This window comes from Scylla paramamosain, chromosome 18 (genome assembly GCF_035594125.1).
Source record: "Scylla paramamosain isolate STU-SP2022 chromosome 18, ASM3559412v1, whole genome shotgun sequence".
NCBI classification, from domain to species: domain Eukaryota; kingdom Metazoa; phylum Arthropoda; class Malacostraca; order Decapoda; family Portunidae; genus Scylla; species Scylla paramamosain.
Genome location: NC_087168.1, coordinates 13,852,150 through 13,874,878, shown reverse-complemented (window position 1 = coordinate 13,874,878; position 22,729 = coordinate 13,852,150). Strand labels below are relative to the sequence as shown.

The window sequence follows — 22,729 nt, the reverse complement described above, 5'->3', positions numbered from 1 at the left end:
AGCAATTTCACAATCTCTTCTTCACAGAACCTCAACGGCGAGCAATTTAAATTTCTCCCTACCTTTTTACATTCTCTTGCATGAACCCAGCGCTTCTACACATCCTTTCTTACCACCCCGCAATTTACTCCCCAACACATCCTTTCTTCTTTCCAAAATTGCTTCCCGTACCCGGCAGAACTAACGCGGTCCCTCAGCGAACCTTTAACACTCAATGTATTCTCTTCTACTCACTCATAAAGTTCCATCAGCCATCCCGTCAGGACCATATTTTCAATCCCCTTCTACCTCCGCACCCCACCACGTCGCCTCTTCCTCTCGGCAACAATTTCATACCAGCATCCCACCTTGTCTCTTCCCCGTCAGCTGTACTCTACCTACCGAAACCCCCAGGAACTCTACACGTCGCCTTCCTTCTCGTAGATGCGTGTTCTTAAGCTTGACATCCCATCACGTCATTGCTCTTTCACCAACACGGTCTTCTATCTCAGTATGTTGTTACCTAGAGTTCTTTTTTTCAAGCTATGTCCTTCTGTTCGTACTTTAACATGTAACCGCCACATTTTTTTCCTTTCTATTAGCAACACGCACCGCTCGCTTCTTTTATTTATGTTTTTTTATTTATTTATTTATTATTTTTTTTTTGGTCTAGGTATTTCAGTAGATCGCCTCCTTTCAACTACAGTATATCCTTTCTCTTCGTGCCTCTACGTCTAATCACTTATTTATTTTCTCTCAGCAATGTACTTTTTTTATTCATGTATTTGTATTTTCTTGTACGTGATGAATTGTCATTTATTTTTGTTGTTCTCTTTTTTTTTCCTCAAGCTTTCACTATTTCTTTCTCTTAACAAGTTATGTTCTTTTCTACTCACACCTCCCTTACTACTTTCAATCTCAGCATCCCATCCCGCCTACTCTTTTCTCTTACCGACTCACATTTTTCCTCCCCTCAGCATCCCATCACATCGTCTCCTTCCTCTATGCTATATCCTTTCAACTTACTGGTAAACTCTGGAACTCCCTGCTTGCCTCCGTATTTTCCCCTTCCTACGACTTCAACTCTTTCAAGACACTTATCCTCCAGTTTTGCATAATCCATTTGGTTCTTTCCTTTAGGGACTGGCACCTGAGTTGGTCTTTTTTTTCTTTTTCTTCCTTTTCGCTGATCTTGGCCAAACTTTCTCTTACAAAAAAAAAAAAAAAAAAATCAACGTTCAACTATCTCATTTTTTTTCTTTTTAACATTTGCATCACACCACGTTGCCTTCATTCTACACTGCATACAGAATTACTTAACACAATTATCAGATGCATACCACAAGTTCGAAAGTAAAGTTTTCCCCAGCTACACACTTTCCACAACAAAAATTTTACTTAACATATTAGCCCCTATGATAAATTAGGTTAGGATCAACGTATGGTAGGCTTGGTTAGGTGTGAACGAATTGCTTTTATTTTCACGGGAGAAATCTGCGTAGGTGAGGAGTTGCTGGAGTTCCTTAGGTAGAGTTTATATAAAAGAGAAATGGAATAAACAGTCATTTATCTCAATCAGTCATCTTTTTTATATGTTCCAGGTACACACTGACTCGAGTACGTCTATCAATTTCAATCAACTTTTCTTCACTTGCTTCAAACTGACACGCTAACTCAAATACTACTGACAGTTTCAATCACCTGTTTCTCATACTCGAAAATTGCACTAATTCAAACCACTGTCAATTCTAATCAACTTTTTTTTTTTCACATATTCGAAATTCACACCCTAGCTCAAGTTAGTCTATCAAATTCAACAACTTTTTCAAATGTTCCAAATTGACACGCTAGCTCACGTACTAGTGTCAGTTTCATTCACCCTTTTCGCACACTCCAAACTGACCTACTATTTCAAATATCTGTCAATTTCAACGACCTTTTCTCACGTACTAAAAATTGACACGCTACCTCAAGAACACGTGTCAATTTCAACTTTTCATACAAATTGACAAACTGGCTCAAAATAGGCCTATTATTTCAATCAACTTTCTCAAACTCCAAATTGATACACGATCTATTTCAATCCTTTTCTTTACTTTTCACATACAGGAAACTTATACGCCAATTCAAGTGCCCCTGTCTATTCCAATCACCGTTCTTATATACTGCACATTCACACGGACAATCTCAATTACCCCCAGTCAATTTCTTCTTCCCTTCTCATATCACTTTGCATTCACAACTCTCTCTCTCTTTCTCTCTACCTCCCTTCCCCTTCCTTTCATTCAGCACAATATTCCCTCCCTGCTTAATCTTGCAAACACAAACACCGCCAGTATAAATAAAATATTGACTAATCTCTTGACACCTGGGCGACTGCATACCAATTACCTGGAAAAACAAAAGAAATAGAAATCAATACAAAAGAACATACGATTCCTTCTCCTCCTCCTTCCTCTTCTGACACTTGCTAAACTATTTGCAATTTCAATATATATTTCAATTCCGCCAAGATTTTCCTCGGAGGACTCATGAAAAAAGGAGGGAAATAAAGCAGGAGGAAAAGACGCAACACTAACTCCACGTGCGGAATATTGGGAGGAAAAGGTGAGGAAAAAGAGTGAGAGGAAAAAAGGAAAGAGGCGAGGCAGGAAATATGAATAACTCGCCCCTCAGGAAATTATCAACAGAGGAGGAGGAGGAGGAGGAGGAGGAGGAGGAGGAGGAGGAGGAGGAGGAGGAGGAGGAGGAGGAGGAGGAGGAGGAGGAGGAGGAGGAGGAGGATGGAAACAAAAGGGAAAGTACAAAGGGGGAGGAAGAAAAAAAATATGTTGCTAATATAAACATATAGGAAAATCTTACTGAGAGAGAGAGAGAGAGAGAGAGAGAGAGAGAGAGAGAGAGAGAGAGAGAGAGAGAGAGAGAGAGAGAGAGAGAGAGAGAGAGAGAGAGAGAATACAATGATGCGCTGCCGTGTGAAAGCGATATAATGTAAGGTAATGATGATGATGAGGAGGGATAATAGGAGAAGAGGAGGAGAGGAGGAGGAGTAAAAAAAATAGTAAAGTGATGGGAGAGAAAGAGAGAATGCATTGTATAGGAGAAAAAAAAAACAATATTAAAAAAAAACGAGAGAATAGATTCATTAAAGAAGGAAGGAAGGAAGGAAGAGAAAAGAGGAGAGGAATGAGTGAAAAAAAGGAAAGAAAGAAAAACTGAAGACGCGAAGCACAAATACAAAAAAAAAAAGAAAAAAAGCGAGAGAAATAAAGATAAAGATAGGAAAAGATAAAGTTATGTAGATATATATATATATATATATATATATATATATATATATATATATATATATATATATATATATATATATATATATATATATATATATATATATATATATATAGACAGACATAAAAAAGAAAGAAAGAAAGAAAAATGCAAAGGGGAAACAAAAGGAAAAAAAAAACACGACACTGAAAAAAAAAAAAAAAAAAGAACGTAGCCGAAACAAAGTTGAATTCTTTCCGTGCTCATCTTGACAACGTTTATTTCTTCACTCAAGCAGACGCTAAACTTTCCTGCCATATTTCCATACCAGAAGAAAATTAATCTGCATCCTTTCCTCACCACTTTCCTCCTTCCCTACAGCTCCCACTTTTCCTCCTTATTCCCTCTACACTCCACTTCTTTTACCTTTTTTTCCCCCCACACCTTTCCCTTACTTTTCCCTTCCTATTTCCCCTTTCTCTCTTTGCCCGCGAGCACCCAGCAGCGTGAAAATCAAAGTTCTCTCAGCGGGGAAGGAAAAGTTTTGGGGAAATTTCACTTTAGGAAAAAAAATTCTGCATGTTTCTGGCAGATATGTATATATAAAAAAAATAAATAGAAAAATGGTAGAAAAACAGCTAGAAAAAAATAGTATGCTGTACAAGTTGTCATTCTCACGCTTTGGAGGAAAAAATGCAAGCTGGATATTCTCTCTCTCTCTCTCTCTCTCTCTCTCTCTCTCTCTCTCTCTCTCTCTCTCTCTCTCTCTCTCTCTCTCTCTCTCTCCGCCGCATATCAACTATTTTTAAAAGCCTCTAGTTAAAAATACACGGGTTTTCAAGGGTGTTCCAGTGGCAGATTAACAACATTTCTACATTATCAACAGAAGAAACAGTTTTGAGAATACAATCACCTCTGTGGCATTGAAAAAACAGTCGTGGTGAGGCAGCAAAGAGTTTTTGAATGCGGCTCTTATGAGACAACGGTGCATGAGTCAGCTATAACGGAAATCCCAGTCGTCACCACCACCACCACCACCACCACCACCATCACCACCACCACCACCACCCTCGCATGGCAGTCTCAAATCACAAGACAGCCTGATGAAACACCTGCGCACTGCCCCACCTCCTCCTCCCCTCACTTCACCGGGGACTAGTTGGCGTGTCGAGGTGAGGGCGTGGGTGAGTGTTGGGAGATTCATGGAGGACTGAATGTCTTCTTTCAACTTTACTGTTTATTCATCTATTTTTTTATCTTTATTTATTCATCATTTATTTATTTATTTATTTTGGTTAAAGGAGGGAGAGAACGGTTGCTGTAAATTGGTGTTTTTTTACTTTCGTTTTTTTTTTGTTCAATTTTTCTAATGCATAAATAAATGATAAAATAGAAATAAAATCTAGCACAGAAAGCGAAACACTGACCTATGCCTTCTGGTCCGGCATCGTTATTATTTATTCATTAATTTATTCATTTATTTCAGATTCCTCTCATTACACAGGAACAAAAAAGTAAACAAGGGCACTACAAAGGTCGAGCCACACACAAGACAGCTTCTCGTCATCTTAAATCTACTCTGTCACCATTATCAACCCTCCTCTTGTGACTCCCTCAATTTGTCAACCCTCCTCCAGTGACTCCTCAATTTATCGACCCTCCTCTTGTGACTCCCTCAATTTGTCAACCCTCCTCCAGTGACTCCCTCAATTTGTCAACCCTCCTTCTTGTGACTCCCTCAATTTGTCAACCCTCCTCTTGTGACTCCCTCAATTTATCAACCCTCCTCTTGTGACTCCCTCAATTTGTCAACCCTCCTCTTGTGACTCCCTCAATTTGTCAACCCTCCTCCAGTGACTCCCTCAATTTGTCAACCCTCCTCTTGTGACTCCCTCACGTCTGCACGCTCACCTCGGTCTGGCTGAGCTTCCTCCACTCAGTCACTAATCTTCTGTGGACCGATTGCCGCCATCGTCCTTAAATTACATGGCTAATTGAATACCGAGATACGAGTACATATTAAAATTTCCCATATCGCTGGCCAATAATGATAACAGAGCCAGTTGATGAATGTTATTACGATGGAAGGTATATTTGAGGTATTATTATTATTATTATTGATATTGGTTATGTGATTATTATTATTATTATCATTATTATTATTATTATTATTATTATTATTATTATTATTATTAGCATTATTATTAATTATTATTGTTATTATGTAAGTCATGTGTCTGTCTCAAAGAATAATTAAAGAAACTATCAGCTAAAAAAAAAAAAAACTCGCCTGATGGGGAAATAACATGAAAAAAATGATAAATGACATTTGAAAAAAAATATGCTAAAAAACTTGGTGTACCATTAAGGTAAATAAAATAAAATAAATAAATAACATAAAAAAAGAAAAAACTAGCTTGTTGGAGTTAACACTTTCACACCTAAATAGCAACAATTTACACACACACACAAAAAAAAACTACCTACAAATTCTTTACAAACACCTACAAGAATTAAAGGAAGAGGGATGAAAAAGACATACAGCTGCAATATCAAGCCGGTATAATACTTGGAAGAGAACGAGAAGAAATGTCAACGAGTGGTAGGTAAGAGATTAAAGAAAGATGTGCCAAGATGCAGGGAACAGGTGAATTAAGAGATATCTATTAATTTCACCTTAAACGGATGAAAAAAAAAAAAAGATAACCAAGTGTAATAATACCATCAAGTAGAGTACTCAGTGAAGATACTATAAAAGCTATTACTAAGGATAAAGTTAATATTAAAGGAATGGTTAATGGTGTAATTGAATTATTATCATTATTACTGAATGGGTGGTGGTGATGGTGATGGTTTTGGAGGAGGAGGAGGAGGAGGAGGAGAAAAAGAAGGAAAAGGAGAAAAATAAGGAAAAGAAAAAAAGAAAAAGAAAAGAAAAAAGAAAAAGAAAAGAAGGAGAAGGTGGTGGTGGTGGTGGTGGTGGTGGTAATAATAATAATAATAATAATTGATGGTTTATTGATCAAGAAAGCTTTACAAAGTCATTTATAAAACGTCATGTCTTGATTTACAACAAGTGCGTATCTATTTAGGTAGCTACATGAAAGGTAAAATAAGCTCAAGAAGCTGCTAAAATAAATATAAAACATGTACATAGGTATTTACAAGGCATTGAGTTTAGAGACAATATATGGTATTGGTGGTGGTGGTGGTGGTGGTGGTGGTGGTGGTGGTGGTGGTGGCGGCGGGGACAGTGAACCTGCACTACAAATACAAACTTGCTGGCCGAGAGAAAAGATCGCTTCCCTGGCGCTGTACATTACCCCCAGCATATAAAGGACTTATTTCCGCCAAGTTTTCGCACAAGGGCGCTAAGTAATAAGGAAGAGGGACACACACACACACACACACACACACACACACACACACACACACACACACACACACACACACACACACACACACACACACACACACACACACACACACACACACACACACACAAATTCAGGTTAGTGATTTTTTTTTCTTTTTACATTTTATTAATCATGTCATATTCTCTCTCTCTCTCTCTCTCTCTCTCTCTCTCTCTCTCTCTCTCTCTCTCTCTCTCTCTCTCTCTCTCTGATTGCATTACGGCTCCTCTATCATGTCTTTTATCAAATTTTAAGCCATTTTACTCATATTTCGCGTTCAACCGTAATACTATTGCTGCTGATGCGGTTTCTATTAATACAACTGCCACTACTACAACTACTGCACTACTACTGCTCGTAATAACAGACAGCAACACCAACGACAACATAACTCATCCTTACTAACACAACCAACACATAAAATGAAAAAAAAAAAAAAAAAACACTAACGCCAGCTCAATCCTGCAAATATGAAGTGTTAGCCTTTCATTCTGGCGAGACGCGACCACCGCACTGCCGGGTTTATCTTGGACACATTCGGGGAGCAAACACTGGTACTTATAATGAGCAAACCACAGCACACGAGGGCAAACACGTCGAGGTGCAAGACGACAAACACAGCAACTGGAAGAGAAAATTGGTTGGTAAAGGGGAGAATGAGGAGTGGTGAAAAAATGAAGACAAAAGAATTAGGTTGAATAAAGAGATTGGCAGGAATTGGTTCTTTAATTGGTCGAGATAAAAGAGTGACAAAGAGAAAAGCTGAGTTAAGGAGAGGAAAGTGACGAAATCAGAAGAAAAATGAATTCGAGCTTGATAAAGATGGACTGAATAAAGAGATTGGAATGAGTTCTCAAATAGAGCGGTACATGGATAAAAGATAAAGGAGGGAAAGGAGAAGTGATGAAAACAAAAGAAATAATGAATTCAAACTTTATAGACTTTGATTTAAATGAGAGACTGAAAGGAAATGATTCTCAAATAAAGCGGTAAATGAATAAATATTAGTAAAAGAGAGAAAAGAATTGATGAAAACAGAAGAAATAACGGGTTCAACCTCGATAAAGGGAGCTTTGTACAGACTCCTCACTTTATTTCATGGAGTCTTCTTGCATCTTTTACGTTTTCTTTTACAATTTAAAATAAATAGTTTCGTTACTGTTATGTGGCAGGTTACATGACGAAAAAAATGTACCTGTTACGAATAGAGAATTGTATTGGATTAAAAAAAAAAAAAGACATAGGAAGGAACTGGTTCTTGAATAAAGTGGTAGATGAATGGAACAGACTTAATGATTAAATTGTTAGTGCTTAGGGAGCTCCAATAGAAGATTAGATAAATTGATGGATAAAGATGATAGGTGGAAATAGGTAGGTATGATTCATGCAGGTTTCGCCACATGTAGTCATGATGGCTTCTTGTAGATTTCCTTATTTTCCTATGTTAAGGTCAATAGATAAAAAAAAGGAGTAAAAACATAGGAAAGAAAAATATAGGAAAAAATGTCAAAAAAAAAGGGAAACTGATGATGGATGAAAGCAAGATATTTTATAATGAAAAAAAAAAAAACGAGTGGTAAAAAGCGCAAGAAAAAAAATATAAATATAACATATTGAATGACAGGAGAGAGAAAAAAAGGGATGAAAAAACAGGAAAAAATACAAAACGAGAGATAAAAGAAGAAAGAAGGAATAGGAAAAATAAATAGGAAATAAAGGAAATAAGAAACAGGAAATAAAGAAAACGAGAGAGGAAAAATGCGTAGAGATATCATATAAAAAAAAGGACAAAAGAAAAGATAGAAAGATAAAGTGTAAGGAAAAGGTGAGGAAGCAAAACGAATAACAACAGAAAAGAAAGACAGAAACACACACACACACACACACACACACACACACACACACACACACACACACACACACACACAAACACACACACAAACAAACAAAACGACCCAACCTTTGCACTCACATTACGAAGAATTATGGGAAGGAAAAGGAGAGCAAAAAGAAAACGGAAGAAGGTAAACAACTGCCCTTAAAAATATAGCTTTCCTGTTGCGATCCGAAGCATTACTCTCTCCCTGTAATGCTTCAGACTCGCCTCTCAACACGCAGCACAAGCTCTCATGACACTCACATCTGTCACCTCTTCCTCTCCCTCTCCCTCTCTCTCTCTCTCTCTCTCTCTCTCTCTCTCTCTCTCTCTCTCTCTCTCTCTCTCTCTCTCTTTGCAGGTTCATTGTATTTCAGTTATTTGTTTCCATTTTCTTATCGATTTTTTTTTTATTGTTTTCTTTCATTACTTTCTCATTTAGTGATCTGTTTTTCCTCTCTCTCTCTCTCTCTCTCTCTCTCTCTCTCTCTCTCTCTCTCTCTCTCTCTCTCTCTCTCTCTCTCTCTCTCTCTTGTCTAGGCATCTGACTATCAAATGCAATGAATAAAGTACATGTGAGATGAATGAGATTAACAGCCCGTCAATCTCTCTCTCTCTCTCTCTCTCTCTCTCTCTCTCTCTCTCTCTCTCTCTCTCTCTCTCTTAAAAAAAAGTAAGAAAATAAATTGAAATCTCCCATACATTTACAAATGACAGAGAGAGAGAGAGAGAGAGAGAGAGAGAGAGAGAGAGAGAGAGAGAGAGAGAGAGAGAGAGAGAGAGAGAGAGAGAGAGAGAGAGAGAGAGAGAGAGAGAGACGACAAGGCGAACCGTAAAACATGAAAAACTATATGAAAAAAGCACTTAACAAAATAAAACCGCAGACAAAACCAGTAAATCACGACACACACACACACACACACACACACACACACACACACACACACACACACACACACACACACACACACACACACACACACACACACACACACACACGATGCGGTAAATTATACGAAAATTTTGCCGGAAGACAATAAATTCTAGAGAAAATAAGGACCAGTTTCTCAATCTCTCTCTCTCTCTCTCTCTCTCTCTCTCTCTCTCTCTCTCTCTCTCTCTCTCTCTCTCTCTCTCTCTCTCTCTCTCTCTCTCTCGTTAGTGATTTATCGTGGACAGGGCAGAGAGAAGTGTGATAAATTTCAGAGAACACGACAGAGAGAGAGAGAGAGAGAGAGAGAGAGAGAGAGAGAGAGAGAGAGAGAGAGAGAGAGAGAGAGAGAGAGAGAGAGAGAGAGAGAGAGAGAGAGAGAGAGATAAGACACAGACACGACATACTGACGGATGGACACAGACAGACAGACCGACAGAGAGATAGGCAGACACACAATTAAAAACAGACAGACAGAAGGACAGACAAATAAACAGACAGACAGACAGACAGAGATAGGCAGAGACAAAGATAGAAAGAGACACACAGACAGACGGACATTGCACGAAAAGAATTAATCCTATTGTTTGGTTTTTCTATATATTTAATTCCAGTTCTACGTAAATTCCTAAATTCCAAAGGTCGGGGCTGGAACGCTATTACCATTACCAGGAACCGTTGCCAGCCTGGTATATATGTAGGAATGTTTGTTATTTACGAGGCCATTCAAGGGAGGTGTTATTTTAAATCAGCCCCGTCTCTTGTGCCTCAATTGATTCGCTTTATCTTAACCTCTCTCTCTCTCTCTCTCTCTCTCTCTCTCTCTCTCTCTCTCTCTCTCTCTCTCTCTCTCTCTCTGTCTCCACTGTTTTTCCTTCCTCATTAATTCCTTTCCTTCCACTCTCCCTCCTTCTTTCATTCCCTTCTTCCTTTCTAACTTCCTTTCCTTTCCTTCATCCCTTCCTGCCTTCCTTTTCCTTGATTCATCGCTTAATTCTTTCCTTCCATTTTTCGTTTCTCACTTCCTTCATCCCTTCCTTCATTCCTTCCTTCATGCCTGCCTTCCTTCCTTACTTTCTTTATCCCTTTCTTCCTTCCTTCCTACCTTTCCATGGACCAAAACTTTCAACCAATTCCTTATTCAATTATTTCTTTGTTTACTTCTTTTTGTTCTGCTTGTCATATAATCTGTTTTACTACATTTTCTTATCACCCTTCACTACCTTCTAATTATTTTTATCATTACTCATTTTCCTTAGTAACGGTTACTCTCTCTCTCTCTCTCTCTCTCTCTCTCTCTCTCTCTCTCTCTCTCTCTCTCTCTCAATATAACGCTAATGCCGACGTTAAAATTACGAGTGTTTTAGTCGCAGCAAATTCAATATTTTTCAGCGCTTTTTTCTATGCATCGATAAATATTTTTTACGTCACTGCAACTTTTGTAATTGAATATGTAGGTAGTGCACATAAAAAAAAAAAGACTGCTAAAAAAAAACGTGCTTTTCATTAAATGGAAATTAATTATACTCGTACAGTAAAAAAATCTCAAGTTATTTATTGCTCACTTATGATTCTGATTATAATTGCTGCGTAGATATTGTTGTTGTTACTATTATTATTATTATTATTATTATTATCATTATTACAGTATTACTATTGTTGTTGTTGTTGTTGTTGTTGTTGTTGTTGTTGTTGTTGTTGTTGTTGTTGTTGTTGTTGTTGTTGTTGTTGTTGTTGTTGTTGTTGTTGTTGTTGTTGTTGTTGTTGTTGTTGTTGTTGTTGTTGTTGTTGTTGTTGTTGTTGTTGTTGTTGTTGTTGTTGTTGTTGTTGTTGTTGTTGTTGTTGTTGTTGTTGTTGTTGTTGTTGTTGTTGTTGTTGTTGTTGTTGTTGTTGCTGCTGTTATTATTATTATTATTATTATTATTATTATTAATAGTAGTAGTGGAATCAAAAGCTTTTCGTCTCATCAACTCCTCTCCTCTAACTGACTGTCTTCAGCCTCTCTCTCACCGCCGCAATGTTGCATATCTAGCTGTCTTTTACCGCTATTTTCATGCTAACTGCTCTTCTGATCTTGATAACTGCATGCCTCCCCTCCTTCCGCGGCCTCGCTGCACAAGACTTTGTTCTTTCTCTCACCCCTATTCTGTCCACCTCTCCAACGCAAGAGTTAACCAGTATTCTCAATCATTCATCCCTTTCTCTGGTAAACTCTGGAACTCCCTGCCTGCTTCTGTATTTCCAATGACTTGAATTCCTTCAAGAGGGAGGTTTCAAGACACTTATTCATCAATTTTTGACTACTGCTTTGACCCTTTTCTGGAACTGGCATTTCAGTGGGCATATTTTTTATTTGATTTTTGTTGCCCTTGGCCAGTGTCCTTCCTACATAGAAAAAAATAAACAAATAAAAAAATAGTAGTAGTAGTAGTAGTAGTAGTAGTAGTAGTAGTAGTAGTAGTAGTAGTAGTAGTAGCAGTAGTAGTAGTAGTAGTAGTAGTAGTAGTAGTAGTAGCAGTAGTAGTAGTAGTAGCAGTCTGTTGTTGTTGTTGCTGTGATATTATTATTATTATTATTATTATTATTATTATTATTATTATTAGTAGTAGTAGTAGTAGTAGTAGTTGTTGTTGCTGTGATATTATTACTATTATTATTATTATTATTATTATTATTATTAGTAGTAGTAGTAGTAGTAGTAGTAGTAGTAGTAGTTAGTAGTAATATAGACATCATCATTATTATTATTATTATTATATATTATTATTATCATTATTATTATTACTATTATCAGTAGTAGTAGTAGTAGTAGTAGTACTTAGTAGTAGTATAGATATTACTATTACTATTATCATTATTATTATTATTAGTAGTAGTAGTAGTAGTAATAGTAGTAGTAGTAGTAGTAGTAGTAGTAGTAGTAGTAGTAGCAGTAGTAGTTGTAATTATTACTGTTTTTTTAACATATTATCATTATCCACTACCACTTATCATTGCTGAGATCATCATTAAAAAACATTTATTATTGCAATCACCATCACCGCCACCATCACTACAACAAACACTAATCACAACCACCACTACCACCACCATCACCACCACTATCACTATCACTACCACTATCACCACCATCACCGCCACCATAAAAACACCCCGAACGACATATTTTTCTTTACGACTCTGACTGACTCTCTCTCTCTCTCTCTCTCTCTCTCTCTCTCTCTCTCTCTCTCTCTCTCTCTCTCTCTCTCTCTCTCTCTCTCTCTGAAACACCTTTACTTTATTAATTCATTTCCAGGTGTATCTTCTAATTAACCTTTTGTAGCCTTGCTAGTGTGTGTGTGTGTGTGTGTGTGTGTGTGTGTGTGTGTGTGTGTGTGTGTGTGTGTGTGTGTGTGTGTGTGTGTGTGTGTGTGTGTGTGTGTGTGTGTGTGTGTGTGTGTGTGTGTGTGTGTGTGTGTGTGTGTGTCAAGCCGTTCATTAGACTTTCCCAGACAAGATATGTAATGATGGATGAGAGAGAGAGAGAGAGAGAGAGAGAGAGAGAGAGAGAGAGAGAGAGAGAGAGAGAGAGAGAGAGAGAGAGAGAGAGAGAGAGAGAGAGAGAGAGAGAGAGAGAGAGAGAGAGAGAGAGAGAGAGAGAGAGAGAGAGAGACGAAGACAAAGGGGCCACAATGGGGAGGTCGGTTCGCCTGCGTGACATTTTTACAAAGTTTACCAATTACAAAAAGGTCCGCGTTGGCAGATTTGTGGGCTGCCTTCTAAGCCGCACACAACGCGTCGCTACCGTCCATTAGCCAATCAATTAGCTGCAATAAATAGGAGGATTTGGAGGAATATACTGCAGTGCTTGGGGGAGGAGAGGGAGAGGAGAGAGAAGGGTAGGAGTACACAGAGGCAGTAGGGAAAGAATGGGAAGATGAATGTGATAGTTAAACAAATAAAACAGGTAAATAAATGAATAAGTGATGGAGGAAGAGGAGGAGGAGGAGGAGGAGATGGTATCAAGAAAGAATGACTAAGTTAGAAATGAAAAAATGAGTTCACTTGTACTAAGGTGCATTCCCTCACACACACACACACACACACACACACACACACACACACACGGGAAACTTGCACGTGTGAATCTGTTCTGGTACATAATTGTGTGTGTGTGTGTGTGTGTGTGTGTGTGTGTGTGTGTGTGTGTGTGTGTGTGTGTGTGTGTGTGTGTGTGTGTGTGTGTGTGTGTGCGTAGGAATCCCGGCGCATCTATCAGCACATTAGCACGCAATCATGGAGCATTATCTCATTAAGTATTTCCTCTCTTTTTTCGCTCCTGTTTTGCGGAAGATCGCTGCCGCAATGCACCTCAGGAACCCTCGCCGAGAGAGAGAGAGAGAGAGAGAGAGAGAGAGAGAGAGAGAGAGAGAGAGAGAGAGAGAGAGAGAGAGAGAGAGAGAGAGAGAGAGAGAGAGAGAGAGAGAGAGAGAGAGAGAGAGAGAGAGAGAGAGAGAGAGAGAGAGAGAGATACTAGTTCCTTCGTCTAGTCTCCCCTACCAAGAAAAATAGTGCATCATAGAAACTCATTCATTCTTCCATCTGTTTTTATTTATACATTATACGTCAATATTCATCAGTGCATACAAGTGTTTACTAATATTCATGTCATTCTTGCTATTTAAATAATTTGTTCACTGCATTATCTAAAAGCATTTCCTCTCTTTTTTCACTCCTATTTTGCGGAACATCACTGGCCTTGACTGTTACCAATGTACAGTACAAGACCAACATTTCTTTTTCACGTGCTGTATTCTTTTCCAGTAACTTAACCGCTTCGTCTCCACCGTAAGTCCTCCGATGTACTGCCTGTCACCTTACAGAACCTGGGAAGTGAACGGTTCCAAGGAGATCAGAGGACGTAAGGCTGAAGGAACGCGCTAAACACAGTGGAAGTGAGAGCGTCAGGTTACAAGACTTGAGGCCGCGACGGTACACAAGATCTATTTGGAACACAAACAACAACACTTAAACCTTGTTCTCTACATTTTCAGAACACTCAAGCAACACCGGGATTCCGTAATTGTAGGAGAGTTTCGTGTTATTTATTTTTTTTCGTCCTTTTTTTTTTTGCAGCACTTTTTTTTTCATTCGTTAGTAAAAGGACATGCCGGGGAGGGAGAGAGAGAGAGAAAAAAAAAATACTGTCTTACGTACTGAAACCGCAGCCAGAAATTAAAGTGAAAGAAATTATATACACACAAACTTTCCTGTCCGTGTGTGTGTGTGTGTGTGTGTGTGTGTGTGTGTGTGTGTGTGTGTGTGTGTGTGTGTGTGTGTGTGTGTGTGTAAAGACGTGTCCAATAAATACGTTCCCTTCAATAGTGTTTCTTTCAACTTCGACCATATTTTCAACCGCCTGTCTGTCTATTCTCTCTCTCTCTCTCTCTCTCTCTCTCTCTCTCTCTCTCTCTCTCTCTCTCTCTCTCTCTCTCTCTCTCTCTCTCTCTCTCTCTCTCTCTCTCGATGAAGATGGAGATTGCAGTGATTGGGGTTGGAAGGGAGAGGAAGGGAAGGGAAGAGGAGAGACAGGAGGGAGAGGAAAGTGGAGGGAAGGACATGGAAGGAGAAAGGAGGGGAATAAAAGAGGAAAAGAGAGAGAGAGGAAGAGAAAAAAAAGCAGCCGGTTTAAAGAAGAGAATATATGCTACTTACTGGAAAATACGAAAATGGAAAAAAAAGGATATTGAGAAGAGGAGGAGGAGGAGGAGGAGGAGGAGGAGGAGGAGGAGGAGGAGGAGGAGGAGGAGGAGGAGCAGGAGGAGGAGGAGGATGACGAGGAGAGGGGAAGGAAGAAGAGGAGGAAGGATATATATGATTATAAAGGGGAAAAAAGGGAAATTTCTGAGCCTAAAGGGAGAGTAACTTTTGTATTTCTGTTAATGGTGAGCCGTTTTGTGATGACCATGAGGACGAGGGACAAGAGAAGACCAGGCCCTTCATCGCTCCTTCCCTGCAGCGGACTAGGAGGCAGGAAGGGGATGGGAGGAAAAATTAGAGCAAATATGAGTACGAGGCGGACTGATTTAAGTGAGTATGACCTAACTGCTATCTTTTGTTTTCCTTGTTATTAAATCGTCCGGTTCACGTTATGGTTATGTTGTCTGATTGCCTATCTGTAAATTCTGGATCTGTCTGTTTGTTTTTCCTCCTTCCTAAGATTTCGTTGTGTTTCCAAAATGCGTCTTATTAAATCCCTCATTAAACTTAAAACCACTGTAATTGTTCCTGTTTTTACTCCTTTCCGTGACTTGACTGATGCATGCTTGGGTTTTCTTTTCAAACTGTGGAACTTTGTTTGTGTATGTTATTCCTGCTTCCTATGACTTGACTGGCTTATATTTAATCTTTTTTCAAAATGCCTCCCATGAAACTCTACAGCTCTCTACTTGTTTCCGTTTTCCTCCTTTCTTTGACTTAACTAATGCATGTTTTGGTTTTCTTTACCAATTCTTTATGGTTTTTGTCTGTCTTATGACATGATTGGTCTAAATTTTATCTTTTCAAAATGCCTCCCATTAAGCTCTATCACTCTACTTGTTTCCGTTTTTCCTCCTTTCTGTGACTTGGTTGGAGTCTGTTTTGGCTTCCTTTTCAAACTCTGGAAGTCCGTTTATGGTTTTCTCCTTCCTATGACTTGAATGGTGTATGGTGAGGCTATATTTTCAAAGTGGCTCTCAGTAAAGTATTGGAGTCTGTTTATACTTTTTCTCCTTGCCTGGTGCAAAGTTTATCATTTCAGAATGTCTCCCAATAAACTCTATAACTCTGTACCTGTTTCTTTTTTACTCCTTTCTACGACTTGGTTATCTTCTCAACATGTCCCTCAGTAAGCTCTCGAACTCTCTACTTCTTTCAATTTTTTTCTCCTTCCTACGAATCGAGAGGTTTATAATGAGGTTACCTTTTCTAAATGCCTCTCAGTAAACTCTGGGAATCTGTCTGTTCTTTTCGTCCCTCCTACAATTTGAGTGGTGCATGTTAAATCTTTCCGGAATGCCTCTCAGTCAGCTCTTGAACTCCACCTGTTTGTATTTTGTTCTTTCTTATGACTTACACCGTTTCAAATGAAGGAGTAGTCAAGATACTTCTTTCATAGTGTCTATACTTCTATTATCACACAGTTAATTCGTCTTGAGCCACGAGAATGAAGGTACAGCGGTCATGCTTTTGTCATGTACCAACCAGTGGGCTAAAGGAAGAGAGAGAAAAGTTTGTATGATGTTGCTTGCAGATGCTTTTGGATGGTGGTATATTTTTATGGTGTCACTCTTTGGTCCAGAAAAAAGTTGATTTGAGAGAACTGAAAAAAAAGTCAGAACTAAAAAAAAAAAAAAGCAGGAAAATGCGTTTTATGACTTTTTCCAACCTTGTGCCAATTTAGTTTTTTTTTTTTTCTCTTCAGTTCAGATCACATACAACAATTCGCAGACCTTCGGGTGGTGGTAACGATTTCCTGTCATCCTCGTTCAAAAGGAAAAGCTGATTTAAGTCAGTATATTACTTGTTATAGGGGAAAATAAAAAAGCCTTATGGTCTTCTATAGTGCGTGTTTTTTTTTGGTAAATGAGTACCGATTTACTTTACTACCTGTACTTTTGGAAAATGAATGATAGAAGATTAAAAATATATATACTCTCAAATTCTTTACCTACTTTCTGAAATGAGGTAAAGTGAGGCAAAAAAAAAAAAAAAAAGAAAAAATCGTACATAATTCTTTCAGTATTTCATGGCGGCATGAACGAACTGGTTAACGTTTTTACACTGCTGCTGCTTAGTCCGTGAAAAAGAAATCGCACAAATAATACACTTTTTTTTTTCCCGAGTTAAAGGAGGAAAGTGGAACACAAAAAAACAGCATGTCAAATATCTTCTCATAATAACTTTTCTTTTTCGTGTGTAGTTAAAACTGTTGTCAATAATACTGATGATAATTTTGTAATACTGCGTACGTAGATTTCTTGTCACTAATGCTGAAATACAGAACACGGGACAAAATAAGTAAAGTCATGCTGCAGAATTAGTGAATATCAAAGTCTTCGCCCTTGACTTCTTTGCGCCGAGTCCGTCAGCGGTGCGGGGCGCGGTGCGGGGCTCTCCACACTCAGGCTGAAAATCGCAACGCATGGCGGGGCCGTGTCTCTTAATTGCAAGCCGCTGCTTCTTCCTCACCGCGTGGCATCAATTGCTACGCTTTTTGTGATGGATTGCGTAGTTACTGGAAGGACATATTTTTTAGTAATTGAATACGAGATCCTATATTAATGTTTATTTATTTTATTGACTTAGTCTTGTTTGTTTATCCGAAATAAAGACTTTTTTATGTCTTGATTTTTCTTCACTTTTTCCTTTTTGCACAGTACTGCCAATAATTCAACTGGTGCAAATGTAATTTTTCCCAGGTTTTATTCCCTTCTCGTAATATGAAGAACTATGGATTCATGTTTGTCTGTTACTCATGCAATTTGCTTCAATTTCATATCGTATTATCTGCTCCAAACATCTCCCAACTTACATGTACAGTGGCTTAATTTTTCTCTTCTTCCTTCATTTACCTGATTTTCTGAATGGTTACGTGCAGTTGATTTTTTTTTTTTTCAGCAATGATTTGACAATTCGAGAGGTAATTGTTTTAATTTTACGTTCCAGTACGTGTAATAGTTGAGAATTAATGTCTTCCCATATAATAAACTGCATATATATATATATATATATATATATATATATATATATATATATATATATATATATATATATATATATATATATATATATATATATATATATATATATATATATATATATATATATATATATATATTACTTGTCAGACATTTTACTTTTATACCATTTCAACTGACATACTAATCTTATTTATTCTTTTCTTGCGATGTGAGACTCAAATCATACAATATTTTTATGCTAATTTAACTGAAATTTATTTTTGTGATACAGAAAATACGTAGTTGCACTTTCTTCTCATGTAATGAACCACATTTTTTTTCATGATTCATCTGATACAATATATATTTTCTTTTATCTAGTTATATTTTATGGAAAGTTCCACAAATTTATAAGGAATAAATTATTGAATTTCATAACATACATAACAATCTTCTTTTTTTGTGTGATAAACTGCATACATTTCTCCAATACTCTGTGACTCATTCCATTCTATTCACGACATTTTTGTTTTCGCATTTTTTATCCATTTCCGCCGATTGTTTCCTTGTTCCAGCGCCTAATATATATAACACTTTTATTTTCTTCGCGTATAATAAACTGCATCACGTCGAAATTAAATTTATAACCTTAATTTTCTATTTCTGCTTTTCGTTACTGGATTTAATATTATCCTCTGATTCATGATCTTGTTTTTTTCCACTTCAGCTTCGCATCAGAACCTTTGCATGATTACTCGATCGCGTTTCTCTTTTTTTTTTTTTTTCTTTCGACTGAAGTGAACGAGTCTGGCCACGCAATTTACTGGTGGGGATTTAAGCCACTACATCACTAAAAACAAAATTGCTCCAGTGTCAGATGTGTCTTACGGTTCTACGAAATATGTATCTTTTTTTATTATTTCTATTTATTTATTTATCTATTTATTTATTTTTTGGTGGGGGAGATGTGGGCGAGAGCAGTGCGTGGGTTTTCAAGCATGGCGTGGGTAATAATTTAATTTAACTTTTTTCTTGTGTGTGCGCGTGTGGAAGAGGAGAGTGTTTTCAGAAAAATGCTTTAATTTTTGCAATAATTCTATATCTCTTTTTTTTTTTTTAATTTCTACATCAGTGAAGCAGAAAATGATGTTTCAGTTTTCAAATTGTTTTCTGCTCTATTCCATTCACTCGTTTCTTTCTTTTCTTCTTATCAATATCATTTACTTTCCGCCATTCAGATAACTTTTTTTTTTTTTCAACACATTATCCTTTCTACATCAGTGAAGCAAAAATTCTTATGTTTCGGTTTTCAATTTGTTTTCCTCCTCGATTTTGTGCATATTTTTCTTCCTTTCCTTCTTTCCTTCTTACTATTTACTTTGCACCTCATTTACTCCCTTGAATTTTTACAGACCTCGATACAAACACATCTTACTTTTCCATTACTTCCTCATTTTTCCCTCTCTTTTTCCTTTTTTTTTTAACCTTGAGCGCGCGCCAGATTTTATTGAGTCATTATTTTTCACTATCATTTCTATATTACCGAGGGGAAAACTCTCACGCTTCGGTGCTGAATGTGTTCAACTCTTCAAAAAAAAAAAAAAAAAAAAAAAAAAAAAAAAAAAAAAAAAGCAAGCGTTTATTTTACGGGATTCTGACTGTGGTTGATTCATTCATTTATATTCTTACATTTCCAGATACCGATTCATTTACCAGGTTATATTTACATTCTTTGCTGATTGTCTGCAAAAAGGGAAGGGAATGTTGAGTTTCTGAGACGGAGCTTTTAGGGACAGGGTTATTAAGACAGGAACAGTCTGGCGAGGAGGAGGAGGAGGAGGAGGAGGAGGAGGAGGAGGAGGAGGAGGAGGAGGAGGAGGAGGAGGAGGAGGAGGAGGGATGATGACAGTAAGAAGAGCGAAGAATTTAGGACAGAATGGTAATAAAGCGGGGAGAGAGAGAGAGAGAGAGAGAGAGAGAGAGAGAGAGAGAGAGAGAGAGAGAGAGAGAGAGAGAGAGAGAGAGAGAGAGAGAGAGAGAGAGAGAGAGAGAGAGAGAGAGAGAGAGAGAGAGAGAGAGAGAGAGAGAGAGCAAGGACAAGAAAGAAAGAGAAAGTTAAATTAAGAGTGAGAGCCAGTAAAGGAGTAAAGGAGGGAATGAGAGAGTGGGAGAAGAAAGGAGAAGCAGAGAGAAGGCAAGGAAGAGAGAAATGAAGAGGGAATGAATAACAGTGAAGAAGGAAAGGTAGGAATCAAAGGAGGAAGGGAAGAAAGGAAGAGAAAGATGGAAGAAAGGAGAACAAAAGACAAGACAGAAAGGAAAGGGAAATAAATTATGGGAAAACATGAATAAAAGTAAAAAGAAAGAAAACTAATGTTGAGATATAACAGAGGAAAGATCCCTGCCCTAATTTTGTAACAGTAGTCTTAATAATTTGCTTTAAGGTATTTTTCCTCTTTCGAACAAGTCTATTAAATCTGCAACATCTAAATTTCATATCAGAGTATCAGAGCCCAGTTCATCCATTTTCAAGGCAGATTTTGACGCATGGATTACGTTTATTAAGTTACAAACCGCAGCTAAGTCTTACCGAGTTGTACATACGTCAGTGGATAGATGGAGTGTGCATTTGTCTGTTCTAATCCTTCCTAGAACGGTAAATTATGGAATACCTGATTTATGTGGTTTACAGATAGTTGTCATGAGTCATGCCATTCATAAGATTTTTGTTTTTAATTTAGAAATATGAAAAAAATGGCCTCTTATTCTTTGCACCTGGTTATCAATGCTTAAAAAAGTTTCATAATAACATTTTATCAACAGTGACACATTTAAAACTGAGGCTAACACTGGCATGAACATTTCTTACGTTCTCTGCTCCTAGTGGTAAGCACTGCTCAAGACAGTGATGTAGCCAGAAATAAAACTTCTATTTAATCCTCATCGATGCTTAATACAGTCACTTGTCTCACTGTTACATCCATTCAAGATGACAGACACTGACTCCCAACATACTCACGTCACACTCGCATACAAGTCACACATTCCCATTCCCCTCTGCCTCGGCACTTCATCCTCCCCCTCTTTCCTTCAGTTCTACCCCTTTTGCCTCTCCCCTCCATTTTCCCTACCCATTACGAGTGCACGTTACCCTCCCCCTCTGCTCCTCGCACTGCCTGTTCTTCCCCCTACTACATACCCTTACTAACCACTGCATGCGAAGAACTACCTCTTAATTTACCAGTCAACGAGCGGCAGGACCAGGCATATGTTGTCGGTCATTGCAATGAGATTTTTAACACTTTACTGTTGAAGAAATCTCGACCTATGACAAATTGGCACGTTAAAAATGAAATAGGGTTAAAACAGGTTAAGAATGGCATGGATATGAGACTTGATATATAATAAACTTTAAACCATATATACTTATCACATTTGCTCTTCCTAAATGCCTACCGTCACAGCACCAAGCAGCCTCGACACACAAGTCACTGTAATCACACGTCCAGGTTATAACATAATATCCACCTAATATAGTACGTGGATATTAATTTCTCTAATTAATGTCTAAAGTCCATTAAATAAACGACACCAAGCACCACATGGCAAGAATTACAGGCGTGATACACTTGCTTGCGGAGCGCCACCACTCACCACCACTACACTGTAATCCACCCAACATTCCACACTTACTTGAACGCTAAATCAATACACAGCATACGGACTGCCGAATATTATACGTTATAAACAACACAAGAATACAAGTAATCCAACATACCATAGCAGCAGCCTCGCAGGTGTTGCTCCATCCAGTCCTTGTCGGAACCAACCGAGAACTGATTCCCCATGTAACGCTCCGAGCAGGTGAACCCCAACTTAGCTCCGTGAGCAGGCCAACTCGTTCACTTGGTTCACTTGAGTAGATGAAGCCGAGTCAAATACACAGCCATATTCATACGAAAACTATCTTTATTCAGATGGCGATGGATACGAAAAGTAACAATACAGGATGTATTGGAAGGGTTGGTACTCGTGCGTGGTGATGTATCTGTTACTGGAGACGGCAACTTTCCTTTAGTTAACCTTTGGTGGGTTATCCTCAGCCATGAAGTAAATGTTATAACTGTATGAAAAAATGCGATCATCACTACATAAACTGCATGACGCGCCATGAAGTACTGGATTAGCAGGCCCACCGACATTTCCGAAGGCCCCGCACTATTTTTTTCGAATATCATCGTCGGTTATGTCAAGCTGGCTGAACGAAAATCCTAACGATAGTTTTCTGTACGAGTGCACATAAAATCATAATTAGAATAATTAAAATTTTCATTGATACATGTGGTGCCAAGTGAAGTGTCCAGATCTGTTCATTAGCACAACTTGGAATCAGCCACCAGATGTCTCTCCCTTGCACCAGTTTAGATTAATACATGCTGTTTGATATTATGATTTCACCGGAAAGACGAGAAGTGAGGAAGGAAACAACTTTGGCGCAAAACAGAGACCATTCTAACATACCTCGCGGACGGGCTGCGTATATTATCACTCATTC

The 22,729-nt window shown here is 38.0% G+C and overlaps 1 long non-coding RNA gene across 1 annotated transcript; it reads right to left on the bottom strand.

Moving 5' to 3' along the window:
• Nucleotides 1-657: 657 nt before the first annotated feature.
• LOC135109400 (uncharacterized) lies at nt 658-22,031 on the bottom strand. The gene is made up of 3 exons (XR_010272688.1): nt 21,953-22,031; nt 7,113-7,286; nt 658-2,370 (listed from the first exon to the last, which is right to left on the bottom strand). It is a non-coding gene; the product is annotated as an uncharacterized LOC135109400 (long non-coding RNA).
• Between the last annotated feature and the right edge of the window lie 698 nt (nt 22,032-22,729).